Source organism: Psittacula echo (assembly GCF_963264785.1).
Source record: "Psittacula echo genome assembly, chromosome: 3".
In the NCBI taxonomy this organism is placed as follows: domain Eukaryota; kingdom Metazoa; phylum Chordata; class Aves; order Psittaciformes; family Psittacidae; genus Psittacula; species Psittacula echo.
In genome coordinates this window covers 104,314,431-104,323,281 of record NC_137736.1, presented here as the reverse complement: position 1 = coordinate 104,323,281, position 8,851 = coordinate 104,314,431, and positions in this window count along the sequence as shown.

Genomic DNA, 8,851 nt, shown 5'->3' with positions numbered 1-8,851 from the left:
TCACCTCGGCGAATGACCGTTAGTGGCCGACGATGACCGGTTTGAATCTGCCAGGGTCACTCCTGGCGCCGCCCCCTGTAAAAACCGTATTTGTTGATGTACGAAGATCGAAAGTTACAAATCAGCTTGCACTACAGCATCCTGAGCATTAAGGTTTAAAGTAAAATGAACTTTCTAAAAGAGTATTGATATACAAATCACTAAAAACAAGCTTCACAATAGGAAAGGGGAAAAAATAGTTATTAGTGATGTATTTCTCATGAGTGAACTTTCTACAAATGGCAAAGTCACTTTATGTAAATATAAGGAGATTTAAAAAATACAATCTGCTGCAAGAAATGTATTCTGGAATAAATACAGTTTTAAAAGTCAAAATAAAGAAGGTTTCCTCTGAAGCCAAAGAAAAACGTCAGTGTCCCCAACAGGGCTATAACTGATGACAAAGAATAGTAATTCTCCTGCCTGTGCAATCTGTCTTACTCAGTGTCCTTGGCCTAAGGAATGATCGAGGATTTAGGATGCCAAAAATTTAGTATTCTGAAATTAAAGGAAAAATCCGAAAAATAAAATCTGTTATTTTTTCTGCACATTTTTTCTCTTTATTGGAATAAAAAGAGACTATAGAATAATGACCAGCTGGTCAATACAGGTCTACAGCTTCTTGTATGACAAAATCATCAGAGAAGCTCAATGTCAAAGCTTCTGCTCCATGCAGGATGACATCACTCCAAGCTTCTAAGGGAAGGGAAAACCATTTTGCTCAGACATATACTAAACCTTCCTGGAATCTGAAATGTATGTCCCCTATTAGAACAGTCATTCATGCTCTTCAGAAGAATTGTCTCCTACAGTAGCTCTCAGATGAAATCAGGACAATTGAAAATGTTTATGAAAGATTGATATATTTGATATCGTGACCTCTAAGAGCTTGAGAAGTCAATAAAACTTTCAGAGTCCACTCAGAAGTTGAAATGCCTTGTGAATTACAGCAAGACATGAAAAAACAAATCGTGATAGTAGAATACAGATATCTCAGATCTGTGAGGCATCTGAAAGGTTCTCATTTCTATTGAAAAGACTCTGGGGGAAACAGAGCTTAGTCTTGTTGCATAAAGGGTTTCTGTAAGCTGTTTAGTCCCACCCTCATGGCTTGGGCAAATGCAACTTACCTATGTCTTTGTGTCTCTCACTGCACAAGTCATCTTCCATGGCAAGAATGCCCTTGATGGAGGAAGGAGGTCAAGTTTGTATATGGCGCCACAGGCAACACTGAATGAAGCTGCTGCAGAATGAATTCCCAAGAGAGACTGACCATTCACAGGACTGTAAGTCAGAAAGATGGCAGAGAGGTGAGAGGGGCCTGGAGAAGAGCCCTTTGGAGCATTGTGCTTGAGGGAGGAGAAGAAGGATGCAGCTCCAGGCTGCAGGCTCTGGCCTGGAACAGGGCAGGCGAGGCACTGCTGCACAGCAAGCACCCCATGTCAGCATGGAACAAAGGTACCTTTTTCACCCCTCCCTTTATATAGAAACCCCTCAATTATATCTTGGCAGTAAAAATTCCGAGACAAATGGATGAATGGATCTGATTCCACTAGTACAGAGCACCAGTATGCATGTAAATTAGTGTTAATTATAAGATGTTCAATCTTTTGGTATAACTCATATCTTGGGAGGCCCCCAAAATTATTTCATAGAAATAAAGGTGCCTTTCTTTTAATTACAAACTCTAAGTTATGCATTTGGAAAACTGAAAATTCTTAAAAAGTAGTTATTCTCTACTGACTACTAGTTTTAAAGTATCATTAAGTGGAATAGATAAAACAAGATTAATTTAAATCACATTATGTCAGTAATGGATCATAAACATTTCTGCAGGCTCCGTCTGCAGGTCTGGGCTGCGTCCCTCCATACACAGACATCTCCTCATAGGCCTGATCCTGCCTCCCTTGCCCAGGTCTGGAGCATGCTTGAAGGAAATGACCACAGCCCTTCCCACCACAGCAAGATCTGCATGCCCTTCCTGGGACAGCTGCTGGTACATCTCATCGTTTGCTGGACTTGCAAGATCTGGGAGGTCCACTGGGGGACTTTGGATGCTCTTCATTACCTCTTCCAATCCATCTGGTTTGGCATGGCCTCACTGTCCCTGCTGAGAGGGTTGCTGCTGTCCTGGAGCAGGGACTACAGAGGGCTGCACTCCAGTGTCCTAGCAGCAACTCGAGCTCTCCTGGCCACCAGCAAGCCCTGGTTCTCTGTAGGGCCAGCACACTGGGCCCATGGCCCCAACCCTCCTTCCTCACCCTGAGGTCCTCTCTTTTCATCCTCTACCCTGCAGTGACTGCAGCCCCTGCTGCCAGCTTTTGTGTGGGTGCTCTCGCCAGAGATGCTCTTGCTGCTCAGCTGAGCAGCACCATCAGGGCAGTTGATGTCACACGTCTGCCCTGCCTTCCTTTCTCCTGCAAGCATTTGGGGAATACCTCCAGCCACCTAACAAGATGGTCATCATCCTCATGGCCATTGAGGCCATGGGAAACTTGTGCATTTGTGACAAGCAAGGCGAGCAGCATCCTGGGTGGCCATGACAGAACCTGCCTCCTGGCTGATGGAGATAAGTGGCCTGTGGATGCCTTGCCCTTGAGCCTTTCCAGGGGTTCTTCCTCTCTGTATCCTGCCTTTCCTCATCCAGGTGCCTCAGGCACCTTGAAGCCATTTGAGGCCAGCAGAGCAGGATGGGAAAGGTGGCCATTTTGTGGCAGCTGAGGAAATGGCTGCAGTCTGGTGGCAGCACTGTCTCACCTGTGTGCCCTCCAGGTGCCAACCGTCATGAGCTGCATCTATGAGAACTTCCCCTGGGGAAGTGGTGAGGAGCCTGTTGGAGCTTTCTCTATCATGTGACAGTTACTGACCCAAACAGACCCCCTGTTCTTGTCCCATGTGGGGAGAGGGGCCCGAAGACCCACAGAAAACTGCAGGACACCCCCAAGGAGCAGGGCCCTGCACCCCACCACACTCTCCAGCCCTGCTGGATTAGCCAGGTCTGCAGTAGCCAAAGCTGGCCAAGCCAGCCCAGAGCACCGCCACGAGGTTCCTCCCTGCCCCACGGGGAACACTACCTTAGTCCCCTCCTGCCTGCCCAGGCAGGGACGAGGGCACTCCAAGGGAGGGGTTGGGAAGGGCCAGGGCCGCAGGAAGCCTGGCTGCTGCAGGTCTGGCCCAGGCACTGTGTGGTGGCTGAGGCAGCCTTGCTGACAGAACGCTCTGGGCCTGTAGTGCTGCTCTGGCCATGTGGGATTCAATGCCGTCCCAGCTCCACACCTTTCAAAAGGCCTTGAAGGAGCTGAGCTGCAAGCTTCAGGGCCAGTGGCTGTGCAGAACATTGGGCTCCAGCACAGAGGAGGCCTGCACTGAGCACTTGACTGTGAGTAACCAGACCAGTCTTTGCTCATGCTCAGGGCTGTGCCTCCCTCTCCAGGAAAATAGCCATGGCCCTCTCCCCTGCCATCTACCCCAAACCATCACCTCCTCCTCGACATAGGGACACAGTCCCTTAGGGCCAGCTCAGCACCAGGTTCCTCTGTGCCACCCATGCAGGGCCATGCCATGCTGCTTGAGAGTGAGTGCACAAAGCCCAGGCAATGCTCTGCTTGCCCCCTGCCTGCATTCCCTTGCTCTGCTCTGCAGACTGAAGACCTGGAGCAGGGCAAGGGCTGGGGCAAAGACCACCATGGCCTCTGAGTGGGATGCAAGGTTGGCACAGGAGGCATCATCACTTCCTTTGTGCAAGCTCTTGCTCTTCGATTGCTCCTCAGAGGTGTGCAAGCAAGATGCTGCCAATGCTCAAAGGACAGACGGAACCAGCACAGACAAGCATGTGGTGTGATGCGAGTGTCCTCCAGGACTGGCTCTCTGTCCCTGGTACCCTGTGGTACCTGAGCTGCTAGTGGGACCCAGGAGCTGCACAGTAGGGGGAGCCCTGCAGGCTCGGCGAGACTCACTGCTGTCTTTGTTTCAGCTGCTGGCCTCCAGCGACATGACACCAAAGAAGTTTGTGGGGGTGTACAAAGTCCTGATGCATGCGAAGCCAGTGCTGCTCTTGCTGATGCTCAGAGGCCTTATCACACCGTCACAGAGACCTGATGCAGTGAGCAGGGCATAGTCAAGTGAAGCTGTGTTGGCAGCCTGGGGCTGGGCAGTGGGTAATGTGGTGGCTTGACCTGGGCTGGAAGTCAGGAGCTGGGATGACAGCTCCAAATGCCTTCAACGTCTCCTCATGCGCCCTGGTTGCATCAGTGCATCCATGGCCACTGCCTGCCAGGAGTCTGCTGTAGGGATTCCTATGCCATCGGCCAGGCAGCGGGATGGAAGGCTGGTGCTTAGTGGCCAGAACATTTTTGCCAGGGTGGTCTTTCACCACTTAACAAAAATGAAATTCTGTGCTTCATACAGGCAAGGAAAATGCTGGTCCTGCTGCTGGACATAATGGAGACCCTAGCAAATGCCCATACTGAACAAAAGATGAAGGCCCTGGTTGTGTTCAGAAATGTGATGGGTCATATGAAGAAGCAGGAGGCCAGCCCCTCTGCAGCAGGCCGAGAAGCTCTGGCAACTCTGATGAATTAAGGCTGCTTTGAGTTGTCTGAGCCCCATTGATGGGCCCACTGCAAGGACAACTTCCTGTCAGCACAGCCCTGCAGCAGCACTTAGCAGGGATGTGCCCCTCCTAACGCCCCTGCGCTCTCATGAGGATGGCTTCTAGGCTCTGCAGCCCAGCATGGCTTTTGACTTAGTGGTTGATGCCTCTGGGAGACACTCCCCTCAGCCGTGCTGAAGCCCTTGCTCAGGGAGCGGCTGTTGCTGAAGTCCTCCTTTTCTTCTCCCTACCAGGAGTCTGGCCAGCCTCAAGAGCTCTCCATCTGCCTCTTCAAAGACTTGATGCAGATGGTGGTTTGGAAGCACAAGTAGCAGAGGCAGAAGTTGCGGAGAAGCCTGGTCCCACTCTTGGGGAGAGTGATGAGACCTAGGGTGTGACCGAGGTACAGGTTGAAAACCTGAGCAATGGTGCAGGGAAGGGCATGCTGACCCCACAGAGGTGTCCTTGGCATCACGGAGGGTAGGGGAAGCTGGCAGGGACATTTCCCACACCTGAACTATGCGGTCCAGCAGGGCTCAGCAGCAACTAATGGCCACCAAGGCCTGAACACCAGAGTCCCCAGAGGCTTCCCAGCTGTCCCTGCAGGTGCTGGGGGTAGGGCTTTGGGCCCCAAGCCCTGCCTGCACACCACACCCCACACACCCCCCTCCCCATGCCTGTCCAACTCTGCAGTCCTCTCAGGAAGCCTTGTCACTGAGAAGCTGCTGAAATGGAAATGGCTCAAGCACCATGTGCAGGCACTGGAGACATGGAGAAATGGGGAGTGCTTGGTGAGGACAAGCCCCAGGCTGGACATGGGGTGGCCACTGTGGAGCAGTGCCTTGCCTGCCCTGCTCCAGCCCGGAGCCTGCAGGCTGGAGCTGCATCCTCCTTTCCTGTCCTCAAACACAGAGCTCCCAAGGGCTCTTGTCCAGGCTCCTCTCTCCTCCTCGCCTCAGAATGTTGAAGGAGCCTTGTCTGGTTCCTGGCAGTGGGACAGAGGGGTCTCAGGACCTCCAGACCCTGCTCTGGCTCCTGGCTGGGAGATGGAAATGGCCTGAAGTGGAAGGGGGGTGTGGTCCTGGGACGAGGGACCGGTCCGGATGACTGGGGAGGGTCTGTGCCAGCGCCGTGCCCTTGTGGTCTTTCCAGATGAATCAGGACAGAAGCAGGGCTGAGGAATACGTGCGTCAAAGCCTGCCGCACCTACACAGTGCTCAAGTCACCGTGCGAGAGGCAGCCGTGGGGTTAGTCCGTCCCTCTGGCAGCCTGGCCCCAGTCCCAGCCGCTGCACTGGCAGCGAGAATCAGCCCTGTGGCCGCAAGAGCCCCATCTGCCCCGTGCTGGGCCTGTGCAGCCAGGGGCTATGTGCCTCCTTCTCCCACCCCTGCCCTCGCAGCGGGGCTCTGTGGCACCTTGCCCAGTGCCACCTCCCGTCGGGCCTTGTCCTTCCCTGGGATCACGCTGCTGAGGGAAGGGGGGAGGGGGGACAGCCAAACTGGCAGAGCCGGGGCCCTGCTGCTGGGAGCGTACTGAGCAGCAGCAGGTCCGACTGAACTCTCTGCCCAGCGTTAGCCACACGACACCTGAGGGTCAGCAATCCGGAAGCGCTGCAGGAGACTGTGAGGATGGAAGGCACGGACCCAGTGGTAGAGTACAAGCTGGATCGTTTATTGCAAAGGTTACACGATATTTATATGCTTCCAAGCAATTAGCCAAGCACATCTGTGTTTGCCTTGTGATTACGTCAGGTGAAAGGTCTATCTGATTTTCTTATCGACACCCTCTTTCCAGTTCCAATGTCCTTGTTCCTTGCCACTTCCAACGTCTTCCAAGTACCAGTCAGGGACGGGTCACTCCTAATTGTCTGCTGTAGTTCCTCCTTCCCATGGTCTCTGACAGGTTCGATGCATTCTAACCCCCACAGGAGACCTGCAGCAGGGACTAGGGGCAGAGCTGTGTGTGCTGGGGCTGGTGAGGCTGGTGGCAGAGCCTGGGCAAAGTGCTGCCATGCCCTGTCCTGCTCCAGGGAACAGCTTGGAGGCATTTGTTGCATTCCTGAGCAGCAATTTCCAGGTGATACATTTGTCCTGCCTCGCGCTTCCTGACTGGAGAAAGGGGTGGCTAGGACTGGCATGGTCTGGAGGGTATGCCTGCGGGTCTCTGCAGATCGGTGGGTTTCAGCTCTGCTCTCTTTCCTTCTGTTGCAATCCTCTGGCTTTCGGCAGAAGATGACAAATTCCAGGTCTTGTCCCTGGCAGTTCAGACCATGCACATCCTGAGCTTTACAGTGGTGTGGCCAAGATGGGGACAGTGGCTGCTGGCGTAGTGCTGCTGGCTCTGAAAAGCTAGGTGTCATGGTTTAAGTCCAGTCAGTAACTCAGAACCACGTAGTCGCTCTGTCACTCCCTCCCTTCCTCCCCCCCACCCCTGCTTCCAGAGGGATGGGGAGGAGAATTGAAAGAATGTAGCTCCCACAGGTTGAGATAAGAACAGTCCAGTAACTAAGGCATAACACAAAACCACTACTGCTACCACCAATAATAATAATGATAAGGGAAATAACAAGGGAAGAGAATTCAGCTGCTCATCACCCACCGACCAATACCCAGCCTGACCTGAGCAGTGATCTAGCCCTTCTGGGTAACTGCCCCCAGTTTTACATCCTGGGCATGACGTGCTGTGGTATGGAATACCTCGTTGGCTAGTTTGGGTCAGGTGTCCTGTCTCTGCTTCCTCCTGGCTTCCCCTCCTCCCTGGCAGAGCATAAGACTCAGCAAGTCCTTGGTCAGACTAAACATTGCTAAGCAGCAACTAAAAACATCGGTGTTATCAGCGCTGTTCCCAGGCTGAAAGTCGAAAACACAGCACTGCACCAGCTACTAAGAAGGAGAAAAATGACTGCTACTGCTGAACCCAGAACAGTATCCACCCCTTATTCCATACCATTCATGTCATGCTCAGATCCCACATTTTCAATATACCATCACTCATATATATACATCCACACATACACTCACACAGAGACAGATCATTCCTTAGTGCATGGACCAATCCCTGTCAAGCTGGTGAGTCCATCTGATCCATGATGTCGGGCTCCATCTCTTGTAACAATCTTTCAGAGCAGGAGAGAGAGTGTGATGTAGTCAATTTGCCAGGCCTCCCCATATTTGGACTTCAGCCATCATCCTCCATACCAAAGAGGCTTTAACTGCTTGGCTTGCTTAATTGCAGCACGTTTCACACTTGTGAATAACCTGGGCAACAGTGTCCACTGCTAAGTCAATCACGAGCCCATCTGTATGTTGCATCTCTGCCCTGATGGCCTGACGTGTCATGGGCCTGCCGGGCCAAAAATAATGCACCCTTATGTTGCCAATCTAAGTCCATATGAGCCACTTCAATCTTAGCAGCTTTATCCACTTGTTGGTTGTTCTGGTGTTCCTCAGCGGCCCAACTCTTGGGTACATGGGCGTCTACGTGGCGTACCTTCACCACCAGGTTCTGCACCCAGGCAGTGATATCTTTCCACAGTGCAGCAGTCCAGATGGGTTTACTTCTGTGTTGCCAGTTGCTCTGCTTCCATTGCTGCAACCACCCCCACAGGGCATTTGCCACCATCCATGAGTCAGTATAGAGATAAAGTACTGGCCACTTTTCTTGTTCAGCAATGTCCAAGGCCAGGTGGATGGCTTTCATCTCGGCAAACTGACTTGATTCACCCTCTCCTTCAGCAGTTTCTGCAACTTGTCACTGGGGACTCCATACAGCTGCCTTCCATCTCTGACGCTTCCAAAGCACTGGAGGGACCCAGTGGACTAGGTACCTGCCCATACTGCCCCACACCCCCTGCCACTCATGACTGTCCAGCCTCAGGGAAAATCTCTTGGTCCTTTTATATCATTGTCTAATCCTAGACAAGACCCAAACCTGACTCTGCTTAACTTCCGAGATCAGATGAAATGGTTGTGGAAAAAACACGCTCTCTATGTGTGCCAATGTGGTGATCCCCATCACAATCAGCAGGCAGGTATCAAGGGTACCCAAAGGCCATTCAGAACCTTCAGAACTCTCAAATGGTGATGCTGTACTTGTCACTGGGGCTGGTGTAGCTGCTGTGCTTGGAGTTGGAGTAACAGTGTTATCTGTTGTAGTCAGAGTCTGAGTAGCTGCTGTACTTGTCACTAGGGTGTGTGGGAATGTCTCCCTCATAGGCTGACC